This window comes from Meleagris gallopavo, chromosome 6 (genome assembly GCF_905368555.1).
Source record: "Meleagris gallopavo chromosome 6, MGAL_WU_HG_1.1, whole genome shotgun sequence".
Classification (NCBI taxonomy): Eukaryota; Metazoa; Chordata; class Aves; order Galliformes; family Phasianidae; genus Meleagris; species Meleagris gallopavo.
In genome coordinates this window covers 2342095-2358611 of record NC_139409.1, presented here as the reverse complement: position 1 = coordinate 2358611, position 16517 = coordinate 2342095, and the positions used below count along the sequence as shown (strand labels likewise).

Below are 16517 nucleotides of genomic sequence, written 5' to 3'. Positions count from 1 at the left end.
CCTGCTCGTGCTCATGTTTCTGTTGGCCAGCTGCTTGGTGCGTGCTCTCAGGTTTGTACCTCAGGCAGATAATTGAGAAGCAATAACACAGCACAGCACCTGCTGCTGGGGGCAGAGCTGCCAGCCTGGGCAGGAGCTGCAGCTGCTGGGCAGTGTGGGCAGATGGGCACTCATCTTTGCTGGCAGTCAGTGTCACAAGCATTGGCCTCCCTTTGCTCCCTCTGCTCTCTTCTGTGGATCTGCTACAACTCCTCTGGGCATTTCTGATCATCTCTGCCTGCACTCCTCAGGCTCTGTGCTGTTCTGGGTCTGTTGCTCTCACAGAGCAGCACGTCAGCGCAGCCTGACTGCTCTAACCACAGTCCTTGTGAACAGATGGATTTGTCTAATAAGCTGAGAGGGGATGGGAATAGTTGCAAGATATGATCTATCCACAGATATATATATTTTTTTTTTTCCTAGGAGAGAAGTACTGTGAGTTTTTCCTTCCCTCTGTTAGTTCGGCAGCAGTGTTGTAATTCAGACGTATTTGTACCATTCGACTATGGATGCAGGTAGATTTTTGGTTACTCTTATAGCTGCAAATGGGAGAAATTTAGAGAAATTGAAGCACATTTATTGGGTGCTCAAAGCCCAACATGGTTGGTGAGAGGCAGGAACAGGGATGCAGCACAGCTGCTCACAGCCTGGCTGTTCTGGAATCTCTTGTGGAGCACACAGGCATTTGGGGTTTGATACTGGAGAGTTGAGTCCCTCAGTGTCCTGCAGGTGGTTGCTTCCAGCCATCTCCATGAGGGAACACAGGCTGATGTGTAGTGCCAGGCCTGTTTGCACACCATGTCTTAGCAGGGCAGGCTTACACTTCTAACTCTTTAAGGTTTCATCCTCTTTATATCTCATCCTTGTTTACCTAGCTACCCTGCTCCAGTCCCTCATGCCAGGTCTCCTAATGTACTGAACTCAGTCCTCCATGTTGGGGATGGCAGAAGGCAGAACCAGCCCTCAAGCAACTTCTGCAGTACAGAACTTCCTTTTAGGAGGAAGTTTTTCCCCCAGAGGGTGGTGAGGCACTGGAACAGGTTGCCCAAGGAGGCTGTGGATGCCCCATCCCTGCAGGCATTCAAGGCCAGGCTGGATGTGGCTCTGGGCAGCCTGGTCTGCTGGTTGGTGACCTGCACATAGCATGGGGTTGGAACTGGATGAGCACTGTGGTCCTTTTCAAACCAGGCTGTTCTGTGATTCTATGAACCAGACCTTGGGCAGCCCTTGTAGTACCTCACTAATGTTTAGAAATGTAACAACTGCCAATTATATTGATCATTTGCCCCTCCTGGGGTGTATCTGTCGCAGATGAGCAAGCTTCTGTTGTCAGGAGTTTCGTGCAGCGAGGTTATAAGTTTTGCTTATGTGACCACAAAAACTCTTCTTGGGAACATTTTGGGGTCATACCTAATGCAGAGCATCCTACTCTCCCCATCGTGGCGCTGAGCATCTCAGTTGTGACAGCAGACGCTGATAACGCTTTGTGAGATGTTTGCAGTGGGGAAATTTCCCCTCTAGATGGCAGAGATGACAGCAGCAATAAGGCAGGGGCCCACGCTGCAGAGCAGCATAACGCGGAGGTGCGCGGCGCTCTCCCCAGTGCGGAGGTCCCCATCCATCGCGTGGGACCTGCCCAGCTGCCACCAGATGGACGTGCCCAGCAGCGTGCCCAGCCGGCCCGACAGCCCCACGGTGCCCAGAGCTGGGCTGCCAGCCCCGAGCAGAGCCTGCAGGAGAGGTAAGCAGCACCCGGTGATGGGAGATGACAAAGGCGATGCTCTGTTGGGGGGAAAAAGTCATAAGGACGGCTTCAGCCGTGGGTCTCTCCTCCTGCTGTGCTCTTCCGTGGTGGTAATGGGGAGAGAAGTCCTCAATAACCTGCTCTGGATTGGATGACCTGCTTTCCATCGCTGCCTCTGTGTGTGATGGAGTGAAGCAGCGAGTGTCTCAATGCCTGTGCTGATGTGAAGCGATGGGGTGGGCACTGGGATGGTGGTGTATGAAGGAGGGAGCGGGCGCTGCCGAGGCACGGTGAGCACCTCTGTACACAGAGCTCTGGAAAGGACCTTCTGTCCTTAAAGTACAGTGGGACTCGGGGCAAAAGAAAAGCAGGTTCTGAGGGTGTCGTGTGCTCAGCTCGTGTCCCATTCTGGAGGTGTGTGGTGTGCCCTGAGGGTCCTATCCCAGCAGATGGAAGAGCTGAGGTGTTTCCTCCTGAACTGCTCCTGTGCTGTGATGTGTGGGATGCTGTGGGATGAGGAAGCGATGGTGATGGGGAGAGCAGCTAAGAGTGGCAACCTGGGGAGCACCGGCAGCAGACAGAGCTGTGGCTGGAGGGATGCTGAGGGCAGGGACAGCCCTGTGGCCGGGGGCAGTGGCAGCTTGGAGTCATAGAATCATCATTAAGGTTGGAAAATGCCACTGAGATCATCTGGTCCTGCAAGGCTGATGGCAGCCATCCCACCTCTTTGTACAGTGACCCTAATTTGCATGCAGGGTTTTGGGCAGATATCCACAAATGAGGGGGGAGTGCGTGTGGACCCTGAGGTCACCTCCTGCTAACAGGTCGAGCAGAGGCACCTGTTGTGGCATTCCCGGTGTGCCACCAAAGCCACAGAGGGTCAGCCCAGGCAGAGAGGACAGGAGGGGACAGCCACCCCTGTCTGCTCTGCCCTTTGAGGCATCAGACAGCGGTGATCGATCTGCAGAAGTCATTTTCCATGCTCTGAACGCAGCAGCTGCCCTCGGGGGAAGGCTGGGATGTTCTCCAGCTGCATTGCTCTTTCTCAGTAGTTCTTTGCTGGCTCTGCTGTTGCTTGCATTGGAAGCTGTCCCTACCAAAAGAGCAGTTTGGGCACCCTGGGGGTCTTTATGGGTGTTTATAAGGCAGCAGAATCATGGAATCATTAAGGTTCAAAAAGATCTCTAAGGTCATCTGGTCTGACCCCACCCCTCAGTGCCACGTCTCCATGGTTCTGAAACACCTCCAGGGACAGTGGCCCCACCCCCCCCCGTGCCCATAAGGGGATGTTTACACCCCACTTCCCAACCTTCTCACATGGGAAGATTCTTGGTGCCTCATCCCACGTCCCTCCTGCAGGAAGATGCTGTGGGACAAAGGTTCATCCCTGCAACTGCGCTGCTGCACTATTTTTTGGCCGTGGACTGATAGCTTTTCCCACTTTCCTGCTCATCCAAGGGCTCTGCTGATACCAATGCAGTTTTAAAGGCCAGTGTCTGGGCGGTGGCTTTAAGATGTGCAATGGCAGGGATCTCCTCCACTCTTTGGACAGGACACCGAGGTGCTGCTCAGCAGTGACATGCTGCTATGGCAGGGACACATGAGGGCAGGCAGTGCCTCAGAGCCCGCTCTGGGTGTCCCAACCCAAATCAACCGAGGGGAAGCCAAGAAATGCTGGAGCTGTGCTCCAGGATAGCATCGAGCAGCCCAAATTAACCCAAAGCCCATCCACCAGCCCGTGGCTCTTTCCATCATCACGTCCACCCTTGAGCCCATGGGCTGCAGTGCTGTCCTTGCCGTGGCTTTTCTTGGCATTGCTGCTTTTGGAGGCAGCACTGATTTTCAAGCTTGCTTCCGTGTGATTGCAAAAAGGGCCCCTGGGGGCTGAGCAATCCTGGGAAATAATTGGGCATCTGTAGCAGAAAATAAGCAAGGAAAAAAAAAAAGAAGTGGAAAACATCATGATTTCTTGCTTTGCCCATTGTGGTCGGGTTTGTTCTGCCGTTCACTTTGCCTTCAACTTTTGCTGCTGGGCGTAGTGCTGGCACGGGGCACTATGGGATGGAGGTGGTGGTGGGGCTCAGTGGGTCAGGTTCATGATTGGGCTTGATGACCTTGAAGGCTTTTTGCAACCTAAATGATGCTGTGGTTCTAAGACCAATAGTTTTTGTCTTTTTTTTTTTTTTTTTTTTCTTATGATATTCTAAATCTGCCATACCAGCCCTGACTTTGCAGCAGGAGGGAGCTGCCTGGATGCACTGGGATGGTTTGGGGGCTCTCATACGGAGGGTAATGCAGCTCCGAGGGGAATGCGATCCCTACCTGTGCTGCTGATGTCTACCTGTGCTTCCTGCAGGACTGCGAGGGGAGTGCTGCGTGCAGGCTGCTGCCACCTCACCCTGAGGCACCAACCCGGAGCTCCACAGCGAGCAGGTAGGTCCCAGAAAATCCCAACCACTGATTAACCCTCATTTGGGATAACCAACCCCATTTGGATCCTATCCAAGGTGCTGCTCCTCCAGACACAGGTCCAGTGATGCTCTTGGAGGAGACTCTTTGTCCCCTTGCTGTGCTGGGAGGAAAGTGGGGCTGAGGGCAGCCCCACTGTGATAAATTTGGGTCATCTTATTGAGTGAGCATGCTGTGTCATTGCTGGGGATTGAGGGACACCAACCCGTGGGGTGGCAACGCACGGCACCGTGCTCGTAATTCCTCAGAGCCCAGGCATGAAAATGAGCAAAAAGCAGGGAATTCAGTATGGGTGCTGCTTTTTCTGACAATAGCAGCTGTGATTCTGCTTGTCTCAGACGTGGCTCCATCGCCATAAATAGCCCAGAGCCATCTGCAATTCAGATTGTGTGCAGTGGCAACTGGTACAACAGGATGCTGGTGCAGGCGGGGACGTGGTCCCCTCCTGGCTCTGCATTTCTTCCTCCCTGGGCATGAAAGGAGGGAGGAGCAGGATGTTTTCTAGCTTTTTCATTCCCTGTCCCGGCTGCCAGAGGTCGTGGCGGTGATTTAGGGAGGAAAAATAAAAAAGAAAGGAGGAGGAAAAGATCAAATGCTGGTGCTCACATTGAGCTCAGCACACCAAGGTTTTGTCCCACAGTAAGGAGATCCCCTGGGAGCCAGGTCCTGCTCCCGGGTCCAGGTGGAGTGGCCAAGTCCTCAGAGCAGCATTAGGCACACAACATTTCTGCTTCTCTCTGCTATGAAGTAAGTCTCAGTGATGGAAAGCAAAGCAGTTTCATAGTGGGCATCCTTTCCCCAGCAATGGTTTGATGATTTTACTGTTGATATTAGGAAAAAAATACTTTTCAGAGGGAGTGGTATTGCATTGGAATGGGATGCTCAGGTGGCGATGGGGACATTGTCAATGTGTTCAGGAACTGTGGAGATGTGGCACTGAGGGCTGTGGTGGGGATGGGCGTGTGGTTGGACTGGATGATCTCAGTGGTCTTTTCCAACCTTAACATCTCTATGAGTGGGCATGATGGTGATGAGTCTTGGACGGTGGGACAGCTGGACTTGGTGATCTCAGAGGTCTTTTCCAACCCACATGATTCTGTGAATGCCCCTTGCTTTTAACTTGTTCTGTTGCCCACAGTCATAGAGAAGGAATTCCTTTACAGAAAGGTGGAAGCTTCTTTCCCACCTCCCGGCACACCAATAGCTGCCTTTAGGTTTCCCCATCTCTCCTGCAGCCCTCTCCATCCTGGTTGCCTCCTCCCCTTGGATGCAGCATCCCACAAGGATCCCTCCCAACACCAAAGGGGCCATCCCTCTCTTTCACCCATCTCAGCCCCATTTTCCAACTACTGCTGCACCCCTGGAGTATTTTTATTATTTCCAGGATCCACGCCACGTGCATGGAGGGGGGACAATGGTAGCATTGAGCGCCCAGCAGGGCTGTGGCTGCATTGTGCCTGGCAGAGAGATGCCCAGGGATAATCGCCTCCTCCTTGGCTTTGTTGCAGGGCTGCGGGCAGCTGAGCAGCAGGGATTTACCCCCCAGGGCTGCGGTTATGCGGTGAGGATCCGCATCTTTTTTCCTGGCTGTGAAAGGTACGGGTGGCTGTGACACGGTGGGATGGGAAGGGAGATGTTGGGATGGGGGCAAAAGGATGCTCTGCTCCTCATCCCTCCCTTTGTAAGGCAAGAGTTGGTGGGAGCTGTGAAGATTATTTTGACATATGAATTGCTTTGTGCCATCCATTGTGCACATCTGTGGGGTTTGCCTGGGCATGGTCAGCCTGCACCTGGACTTATCCTGGGCTGCTTACAAAGAGAGGAAAGTGATAAAGAATTGAAGAGAACAAGAAATAAATTCATTCTTCAAGGAGAGAAACGGCTCTGGTGGAGAGCTCTGCTTTTCAGAGATGGGGAGGTAGCAGGAAGGGCAGCTGTGATCCCTTTTTTCTTTCCAATTTAAGCTATTGACATCAGGAGGAGGCTCTGAGGGAGAGCCTCATGGGTATGGGGACACTGCTGTGCTCTGGGCACTGTCTGATCCTCATCCTAAATCTCTTCCACATCCCAGAGCCACTGGAGGCATTTCCTAAAAGGGGATGAGGAGATGCCTCAGGATCTGGTTTTCCACCTGCATATGTTTGGTTGGAACCGGATGATCTTTGAGGTCCCTCCCAGCCCAGGCCGCTCAATGAACTTCAGACACAGAGCCTGACTCTTCCTCATCCCCTCTGCAACTGTGCTGCTCCTCATATACCAAACAGAATCCTATTATTGGGCCCTTGGGTTGTGTTTGTGAGACTCAGCACAGCCAGCTCTCAGGTCTGCAGCCTGCTTGCTTTGCTGCTCCACTTTGACATTGCTCCTTACAGCCCCAGCACTGATGGGAACTGGTGCATGGAGCTCAGCCCAGCAGAAGCTGCAGTTTTGCAGCTGCTGCCTTTAACCCAAGGACAAAAGGTCCATTGAGGGGATGATGCTCTCTGTGAGGTGCTTTTGTGTTGTGTATTTTTTTTTTTTTAAAAGGATGTGAGCTCAATTTGTCATCCCTTGTTAATGCCTCTAGGTCCTTAGATGGACCTAGCTTAAAGATGCTGTTGCATTTCCATAGCCTTCATTGTCTTCGTCCTCATGGAAAAAATGATCACCTTCCCCCTGGTTGGTGGGTGACCCACAGCTACATCCCTCCTCTCCCCAACTCGCTGGTATGATCAGAGTGAACGTGGTTGGGGTGGGCATAGTAAACTTGGTTGCAACTAACGTGTCCAGATGGATTCCCTGAATGCTGGAAGGACCCTCTTGAGTCCTGCTGGTCCCAGATGGAGGTGAGGCATTTCTCCTTTTCTGCCCCAAATGTCCATTTCATCTATACCAAAGAAGTTGGTATATGAAGTTGTAATAACTTCATTTAATCCATGCTGAGCAGGAGAAAGCCATGTTTTGTGCTTCCAGGTGGTGAGCAAAGGGTCCAGACCACAACTATAGAATCATAGAAATTGCTCAGGTTGGAAAAGCCCTTAGAGATCATCAAGTCCAACCACAACCTAACCATACTACCCTAATTCTATCAACACTCTGCAAAATCATGTCCCTGAGCAACCAGTGGGGAGGAGAGTAGAACCCTAATCCAAAAGTGCAACCCTTAACCCTAAATCCAACTAACAGAAAAATAACTCTTAAACCTAACTCCAAAAGGCTATTCCTTAACTCTCACTCACAAGAGTCACCCTTAACCCTAACCCAGAAGGGTTATGATTAACCATTAACCTTAACTCAAATGTGTAACCCTTAGCCCTAACCCAAAGTGGTAACCCCTAACCTTATCCCAAAAAGACTTTTAATCTTAACCCAAAATCCTACAGGCATCTTCTCATTCTGCCCAAATTCCCTTGCAGTGCCACAGGAGGGCAATCTGTCTTCCACCAAAAGCCTCCTTAGAAAGCATCCCAAGGAAGGAACTCCTGCAAACTACGCGAGCTATTTCTGAGACAATCCTTGGGTGTTCTCCAAGACAGAAATACCAGCAGATGTTTGTCAGTGTCTGTCATAAGGAAACCCCTCCTTCCCCTGTAGCGGAGGTGGAGCACGGCATGCGCTGAAGGCTCTGCTCCTAATTTATGGCTTGTCTGGAGCTCTTCCACCTGAGGTTCATCCAAGCAGCACAAGGGTCGTTTTTAAGGCTGAGCAGCTCCCTCTGACCTGCTCCGTTGCTTGGAGATCTTGGTGACTGGCCATGTAAACTGCTGTTGTTTCTGCTCTTTGTTGCCAGAAAAAGAGGAAAGACTGCAGGGCTGCTGCATGCTGTCTGTGCAACTCATAGAGAATGGGGATATGGAAACTGGGAGGAAAATGAGGATCCCTGTTTCACTCCTCCCCTATAAATTAAGGCATAAGGAGTGAAATTACTGTTTCTCACTACTAACTTTGCTGGAGCAATTTATCTTTCTCTCTGTCTCTGCAGAGGGATCAGATGATGTTTGGGGATGTTTTTTGGCATGGTGGTGTATCCCCTCAGCTCTCTGGTTGCCCTCCCAGAGGTTGGGACCCCAGTGCTGCCAGCCCCCAGAGCTCTGGGCTGTCCTTAAGGCTCTGTATAGGCAAGCCAAGCATTTGGGCGATGACTTAAGGGTCTCTGTAACCTTTGTGTCCCCTCCTGAGGTCCATCTCGTTCCTCTGGGGCAGAGCAGTGTCCTGGGGAGGCTGCCCAGCCCTCCTTGGTGTGTGTGTGAGGGATGTTGGGCAGGGGACAGATGGGAATGGTGTTGTGTGCGATTGCAGGGTGACAGGGGCTGAAGTTTCCTCGGGTGGTCTCGGAGCAGGGCCAACTTTGTTGGATGAAATTGCCCAAGGCCCTGTCCAAATGAGTTATTTCCAAGGGTGGAGATTCCACCAACTCCCTGTGCCAGTGTCTGTCATGGAGAAAATGATTTTTTTGTGTGTGTTAGGTTGAATTTTTTCTGACTGTAGCTTATCCTTTCACTCTCTGCTTCTGAGGAGATCTGGGACCATCTTCTATAGAACCTCCCCTGGAGCAGCTGTACACGTCAGCAAGCTTGTCCCCTTTTTTTTCTCTCAGAATCACAGAACATCCCGAGTTGTAAGGGACCCTCAAGGATCCCTGAGTCTAGCCATGAGGTGGCTGCTATGGAACTACAGGCCACCATGAGGGGCTGTAGGGCCATGAGGCCTCTCCTCAACTTCCTCTGCTGTCGGCCAACAAACCAAAAGAAAGGATCTGCCCTCCAGATCCCTTCCACATGGTTATGAGCTGCTCCACAGGGTCAGGACAGGCAGTGAGGCCGTATTACTGCCCTCTCCACTCGGATTAGCTCTGTCTTGACATAGTTCTCCCACCAGCGGGACACAAACAGATAGAACCTGGGAACGTGGCCCGGAAACGCAGCTCATGGCGGGCGGCCGAGCTGGAGCATCACTGCCGACCCCAAGCATCTCCTGCTTCCTTCCCACCGGGAGGGCTGGGATGTTCCTGCTGTGCTTCCTGCCCAGGGGCAGGTTGCAGCTGCAGGGTGGGAATTTTAGGGAACAGAGGAGCTGGGAGCCAGCACCCTAACATAGAATCCTAGAATGGCCTGGGTTGCAAAGGACCACAGTGCTCCTCTGGTTCCAACCTCTTGTTATGTGCAGGGTCACCAACCAGCAGACCAGGCTGCCCAGAGCCACATCCAGCCTGGCCTTGAATGCCTCCAGGGTTGGGGCATCCACAACCTCCTTGGAATAATAGAGCCATTAGGGCTGGAGAAGTCCTCTAAGCTCATCCAGGTCTGACCGTTCACCTGCCACTATTGCCTGCTGACTGTGTTCCCAAGTGCCATATCTCCATGATTCTTGAAGACCCCTCGGGACAGGGACCCCTCCCTCTCCCCCCACCTCCCTGAGCAGCCCCTGCCACTGCATTATTTTCAGAGAAGTTCTTGCTAATATCCAAGCCTGCAGGCTGAGTGGGATGCTGCTATCCCTCACCGTGGCTGAAAACGATCTCGAGGACCACATCTTTGGGTATCTGATGCAGTAAATCCAACAATAACCACTAGTGACACTCAGCCTGGGAAATGGCCCTACCCATGCATCCGATGCTCTCTGCTTTGGAAACCTGCTGCTGGTTCCTGAGCCAAATTCTTTTGGGCACGTTTTTATCATCCCGTTTTTCCTGCTGGGGACAATGGTTCTGCTGGCTGCTCTGCTCAGCCATATCCTCTTCTTTGACAGACAGAAGCAGTTAACTGGGCCTACTGCAAAGCTCATGTCCTTGTTTCCCTCCCAGGCTGCCCAGCCGTGGGGAAGAGTCACTGCACGGTGACACGGTGCAAGAGTAGACGTGCATTCCCTCACTCAGAGAGTATTTTGGGGACCTGTGTGAGCTCTGCCATGTCCCCGGGGTTTTCTGAAGCAGTCTGTGCTTTCCTCTGGCTGGGGCTGGCAGTTTAGGTCCGGTTGAGATGTTTGGGACATCTGCGTAAGCACCAATGTCAGTCCTGCAGACACCAAATCCCACCAGCCATGCAGAATCTCCAGATGCTTCAACCTGCGAGCTCTGCTGTCTGCAGCCCTCAGTGCCATCACCCTTCCAAAGCCCACCCTTCTGCCCTGCACATTGCTTCCCTCCCCACATTCAGCCTCAGGAGTTGGACTCAATGATCCTTGTGGGTCCAACTCAGGATATTCTGCATCAGGGGTTAGCCTCCAAGATCAGCTCCCCATCCCAATGCCACGTTGATGATAGAAAGGAAACGAATGCTTTCCCTCAGAAATACTGCTCCCAGGCAGGAATCTTTCAGCTTTCGACCACTTGAGATATCCTGGCTGTGAGTGCTCAGTTCTGGAAGGCTGCTGGCTCACACAGTCCTCCCGCTGCTCCCAAGGCGATGCGGTGCTGGGGAGGAGCAGCCTGTCCCTGATGTAGCCACCTCTCCAAGGGCACGAGGGGAAGGCTGACATTCAATGGGGCTTTGTTGAATGCTGACGAGGTGCTTGGCTTGGCTTAGCAGGAGGTGGGAGCTCTCAGGCTACCAGCAACTCAGGCAAAGCATTTTTCGTGCGTTGGGGACAGAGCTGGAGCAGCTGGATGTGAGTGAGGGTGAAGCAGGTGCCTGGAGGTAGGGGTGTGTGCACCCCCCTTCCTTTGCTGAGCTTGCTGCTCTATCCAGAAGACCTTTGCTGGAGAAGTCAGCTGGTTGGTTCCTGGTTGAACAGGCCTAGATGCTCGCACGGGATGGACACAGCGTTTGGTTGAGCAGGACACATTCCATCACTGTGACCAAGGCATGGAGAACTGCCCAGCATCCTTGTGTAGAGATGAGGAGATCCATTGGGCCGGCGGAGCTCCAGCGCACGTCCCCTGGTGAGATGGACTGCACATCCTCGTGGTTTTGGGAGATGTGTCTGTCCTGTTGGCTTGCCAGATGTCCTGGGGTTGATGTTGTCTGCGTTGCTGCTCTTTTGATGTGTTCTTGGGTGAGACCCGTGGCCAAAATAACTCCATCTTGGCTCTGCAGGGTGCTATAGGGTTTGAGTGAGGATGTTTCTTCCCTGAGACTGGAAAAAGCTTCAGTGGCCAACAGGGGAGGACAGGACTGCCGGGTGAGTCCATGCTGGACTGTATGTGGTGTGTAGCTGTGATCTAAGGAGGTCCTTGGGAAGGTTTTGATCTCCTGCTTTGATCCTCTAAATGAGTGAGGGCACTATCAGGTTGGATATCAGGAAGAATTTCTTCTCAGAAGGAGTGGTGATGCAGTGGCACAGAGAAGTGGTGGGGTCACCAACCCTGGAGGTGTTCAAGGACCATGGGGATGTGGCACTGAGGGATGTGGTCAGCAGGTATGATGGGTGTCAGTGGGTGGACTTGGTGATCTTAGTGGTCTTTTCCAACTTGAATGATTCCATGATTCTCCTGAGGAGTCCATGAGAGGCTCGTTTGTAAGAAAAGCTTATTTCTAGATGCTGTTGTATGGCTGCCCTAGAAAATGGAAGGAGATGGATGAAAAAAGCTGACATCCCCACTCCTCAGGGCAGCGAGACTGGGAGAGCAGCAGAGGAAAGCAGGCAGCTTTCTGCAAGAGCTGTCTAGCAGCAAAAACATGTGAGGTTTTTACATGCTGGTCAGGATGTGTGTGGGTGTGGAACTGATTTATTTGATACTCCAGGAGCAGAGTTTGCCTGGAGATCCCAAGGTGGGAGGATGAGAAGAAATCTCTGCTCCCGGCAGCTGACCTGCTGCAAGGTTTGGACTGGCAGTGCTCTTTTTAACTCAGACCTGCAGTCCTGGAGCCTCCAGGCAGGTCACAGCACTTTTTGGTCAGTCCAGAAAATTTTAGCAGCAGTTTGAGTGATTTATATCAAGCATCTCAGAGTGTTTATGTTGGCGGTGTGTAGTTTATCTACGGCTTGAAATATTTGTTGATACCTCTTACAGCTGGAGTTTAATAACAACAGAGCACTGCTGATAGACCTGCAGTCACTTGGGAAAGAGCTGATTTAGGGAGTGGAGTGAGAGCCCCATTGGTGGAGGTGGAAAAGGGGACTTCACCCACTGTTCCCAGTGAAGCTGTGACACCAATGACAGCTGTGTCCTGTGCCCAAAGAGACCAGACCGCAGTGCCCAGGGCACTGCCTGCCTGCAGCCCCTGACCTAACAGGACAAGATGGTCAGCAAAAAGGCACTGGTTTGGGGAACCTCCAAAAATAATTGCTCAAAAGTGCTGTTATATAAAGGAAGCCAGCTCATCTGTACACTCATGCAGGGGAGCACCTTCTGCTGGTATAAATACAAATCACTTCCATCCCCCTTACCTTCTCACTTTGTGAAGTTGCTGGGATCTCAGCGGCATAACTCAGGTTTTACTAAAATGAGAGAATTTAGGGAGATCCCATCAGCATCTGTGGGGTTTGGAGGAATCAAAGCTCACAAACATCCCACAGAAAGCATCTTGCTGCAGTCTTCTGCTAAAGGCAGGGTGACCCCTCTCCTGTTGGACCTAGCTGAGCTCCAAAGGGTGACTCAGCACCTAAATGGAGGCAATGAAATCCCACCCAAGCACCCTAAAGGACACTTTAGGATCCCACCTAAAATGTCCTGAAGCATCTCATCTTGGAGGACACAACGGAGTGTGGTCAGGGACTGGGGCAGGTGTTCTGCTGGAAGAAATTTCCCCCTCCTGCTTTCACATCAATCCTTTTTGGGGAGAAGCTACTGTGCTGCACGTGGCCCTGCCTCTGCACCACTTGCCCCTACAGCCCTTTTCCTAGAAGCCTCTGCAGAGCCTCCCCATCTGGGGAAAAGGGCACTTTGTCCCCAGCCAATTGATTAGGAAAGATCCCGACGTGCTTTACACCATTGTGTCCCAACAGAAAGGGAGGGAGAGAAATCCACAGGACTGGAGGCACAGCTCTGTGCCTCTGATACTAGAGAGCTGAGTAAATTTGGTGGAGACCGGCTCACTGGAGCAGTAAAACTTTGGTATGTGTGAAACCTCTATTAACCTGTGGCCCCTGTTAATGTGCGGAGGCAGAACCGAGCCATAGAGCAGGAGGGCCCATCCTGCTGATATTCCTTGTAAAGGGAAGCTTCCAACAGAGAGGCCAACACAAATATTTGTAGCACGGACAGGGGCTGCCTGATGCAGGAATGCTCCTGTGCCTGGACGGGAGGTGACATCATCCAGATTCCTTCACTGAGGAATGCAGGGTTTGCCTCTTCCCTTGCCAGTAATTGCTTCTTAAAAACAGACCTGCCCAGGGATGTACATCTGACCCTGCTCTGCCTATTGCATAGTCTAATGTCCTCCTGTTCTTTTGTGGAATTTGCAGGGATAGGAATGAAAAGTGTTGGAATTGGTAGTTCACTAAATTATAGGCAAAAGCTCCTAAAAAGCCATAAGCAGGGAATTATCAGAAATCTGGGGAGGGACTGGAGCAGATGGGGAGAGTGGACCTTGTCTTGGAGCTGGCTGGGATGGATGGAGCCAGTGATGGGCTGGGGATGTGTGTGATAGGATAAAGGGGAATGGTTTTAAACTAAGACAGGGGAGGTTTAGATTGGATATTAGGAGGAAAGTTTTCACTCAGAGGGCAGTGAGGCACTGGCACAGGTTGCCCAAGGAGGCTGTGGATGCCCCATCCCTGAAGGCACTCAAGGCCAGGCTGGATGTGGCTGTGGGCAGCCTGGGCTGCTGGTTGGTGACCTGCACATAGCAGGGGGTTGGAACTGGATGAGCACTGTGGTCCCTTGCAACCCAGGCTTTGCAACCTAGCATTCTATAAGAGCTGCAAGAGGGGGTGATTTGCATTGCTCCTTGATGACCGTTGGTCCTAGAACCCCCATTTCCTGATTCTGTGAAGCCCAGCAATCAGCTCACAACTGCAGGATTACTGTGTCACAACTGCACTGGATATGCTGACACGCAGAGTGTTCTGGCTAACCACCCTACACCCCCCTGATAGACTGATAGGACTACCCCAAAGCAAAGCCTAATTCCTCCTCCACACAACCCTTGACTTCTCCGTTGGGTTGAGCATTGTGGCAACGTCCCATCCCTGAGCTCACACCCCTCCACCTCTGCCTCTGCGTTGGCTTCAGCTCACACCACTGGAAAGTTGTCACGGTCACTGATGTCCGCATGTCATCAACACTTCCACCAGCCCCTGCTACAGCAGAGGGGTCAGTTCCTGTGGGATGAAGGCCGTTGTCGTCATTTCAATAGCTGGAACTAGGTGTAGCTGAGCTGTGCCCCCATTATGGATCCAAGGAAGGGATTTAGTGGTTGGAAAGACACAAAGCTATTTGCTCCCAGTGCTTAAAAGAGGATGGCTGGCAGGAAATGAAAGCACCCTTCTCCAAGGCTGGAGTGGTTTTACTCCTGCACTGGTTCTTTAATTTTCCGTCAGGTTTTGGAAATTCTTGGCCGTTACAACTGGACAATTAAATCCAGAGCAGAAAAGAAGGGCTCCAGCCAAAGAAATAAAACACTTAGTCAGCCAGTTTTTTGAAAGGGGGATGGAATGAGGATGCTCGAATGGAACGCAGCAGAGCAAGGGCTGCAGCCCTGAGGATGCTGAGAGGTGGCTTCAGGTGTGCATGGAGAGGACCTGCTGGATTTTGGTTATTGCTGGAGCTAGATTAAATCAGAAGGGCCAGAAGTAAAGGGGATTATGGTCTGGGGTGAAGTGATGACATTTTGGGAAGGGTGTAGGCAGGAGACACCCATCCAAGAGGGAGGCAGTGGTACAGCTGCTTTGTGTCAGGACCCACATGAGACAGAACTGCAGTAGAAGAATAGCAAAACGGTCACCCAGGAGATGGTACAAAGGCAGCTGAGCAGCACTGATGTTGGCTCTAGAGGGCTGAGGTGAAGGCTCCCAGGCTTCAAAAGCAATAGGGACCCAAAACCCATCCAGGAATAAAGGCTGAGGTGGATGAAAATCTGCATTCAGTGCAAGTCTCTGGGTACATCACAGCTCAGTGAGCTGGATGCTGCTCCTCCAGCCCCGTGCAGCAGCACCCATGGCCTGAAGGTCTCTGCCTTGTCCATCTGTGTGCAGATTGACCCATTGTAAAGCAAGGCTGCCGAGCACGGTTTGTGTTTTTGGTTTGTGTGTCTGAAGTAAGGGGCAGGGACTTCTGTAGTCACTCCTCAGGCTTCCTCGGAAACACAGATGGTGTTGTGGTTTCTTTATTATTCCTGTCTGGAGGCTAAAGGGAGGATGCCTTGCAGAGAATCATAGAGTCATTAAGGTTGGAAAAGACCGCTAAGATCATCTAATCCAGCCGTCACATGGAAGGGAGGGGAAGGGAAGGGCCAGATGTGGAAGGAGTGAATTTTCAAGAAGGTTCTCCTACAACTTCATCTTCTTTCCTCAGTTTCTGCTTGTGGCCAGGTCACTGCTTGCAGCTATTTGCTCCAGAAAGTCTCCAGAGGGGTTCAGGAGTACCGAAATGCAGTTTGCCAGGTGCCCAGCTAGTGACCAGTGCAGGAGACCAACCTGCTGTAAACAGTGTCTCAGTTCTGCCTGTAGGGTAACTGATACCTTGACTTGGCATTTCTAAGAGCTGTTTATCAGATGGTGAAGGAGGATGAGGGATTTTTCTTTTGCTCCTCTTTCCTTTGCATTTTACATGCTGTTTAGCTCTTTAAACATATCAGTGTTGACTGGAACAGTGTATAAGGAGGTTGTGGATGCTCCATCCCTGCAGGCATTCAAGGCCAGGCTGGATGTGGCTCTGGGCAGCCTGGTCTGCTGGTTGGTGACCCTGCACATAGCAGGGGGTTGGAACTGGATGTGTATTGTGGACCTTTGCAACCCAGGCCATTCTAGGATTCTATGAAATGCAAGCAGAAAACTGGGAGACCAGTTGATGAATGTCAGGATGGGCTTCTAGCATTACTGAGGGTTAAACTGTGCCTGTAGCATCCTCTGTGTCCCATCTCAACCTGGCAGAGGGGAAAGCTTGCATCACACATCTCTGCTTGGGAGCCAGACAAGTGCCTGGTACAGGGATGTGTGACCCCTGTGCAGCCCCTGTGATGCTGGCAGTACCAGTGGGCTTGTTGCTGCTCAGTGCTCCACCAAAACTCACACCCGTGCACCTGGTGATCTCTTGGAAACATTTCTACCTTCGTGAGTATTCTGTTCTATCAGCAAAGAGATAAAAAAAGCTTCATCTTGCTTTCCACTTGCTCAGCTTGCTGGTCAGCCCCAAGCATTGCTGGTTCAGCCCTGCAGCCTCTGTGCAGAGGCTTCCCTGTGTCAA

At 51.8% G+C, this 16517-nt stretch overlaps 1 protein-coding gene across 2 annotated transcripts in view; it reads left to right on the top strand.

Moving 5' to 3' along the window:
- Positions 1-11: 11 nt before the first annotated feature.
- The window catches only part of GJC2 (gap junction protein gamma 2), a 32379-nt gene continuing 15873 nt past the window's right edge, over positions 12-16517 (top strand). Inside the window, exons 1-5 of one of the 2 annotated variants that reach the window (XM_010712272.4) lie at positions 12-51; positions 463-554; positions 1351-1780; positions 4140-4216; positions 5761-5848. The gene's annotated coding sequence lies outside the window, so the exon portion shown is untranslated. The remainder of the gene's footprint in view (positions 52-462; positions 555-1350; positions 1781-4139; positions 4217-5760; positions 5849-16517) is intronic. The other variant, XM_085226879.1, reaches the window with a different exon arrangement.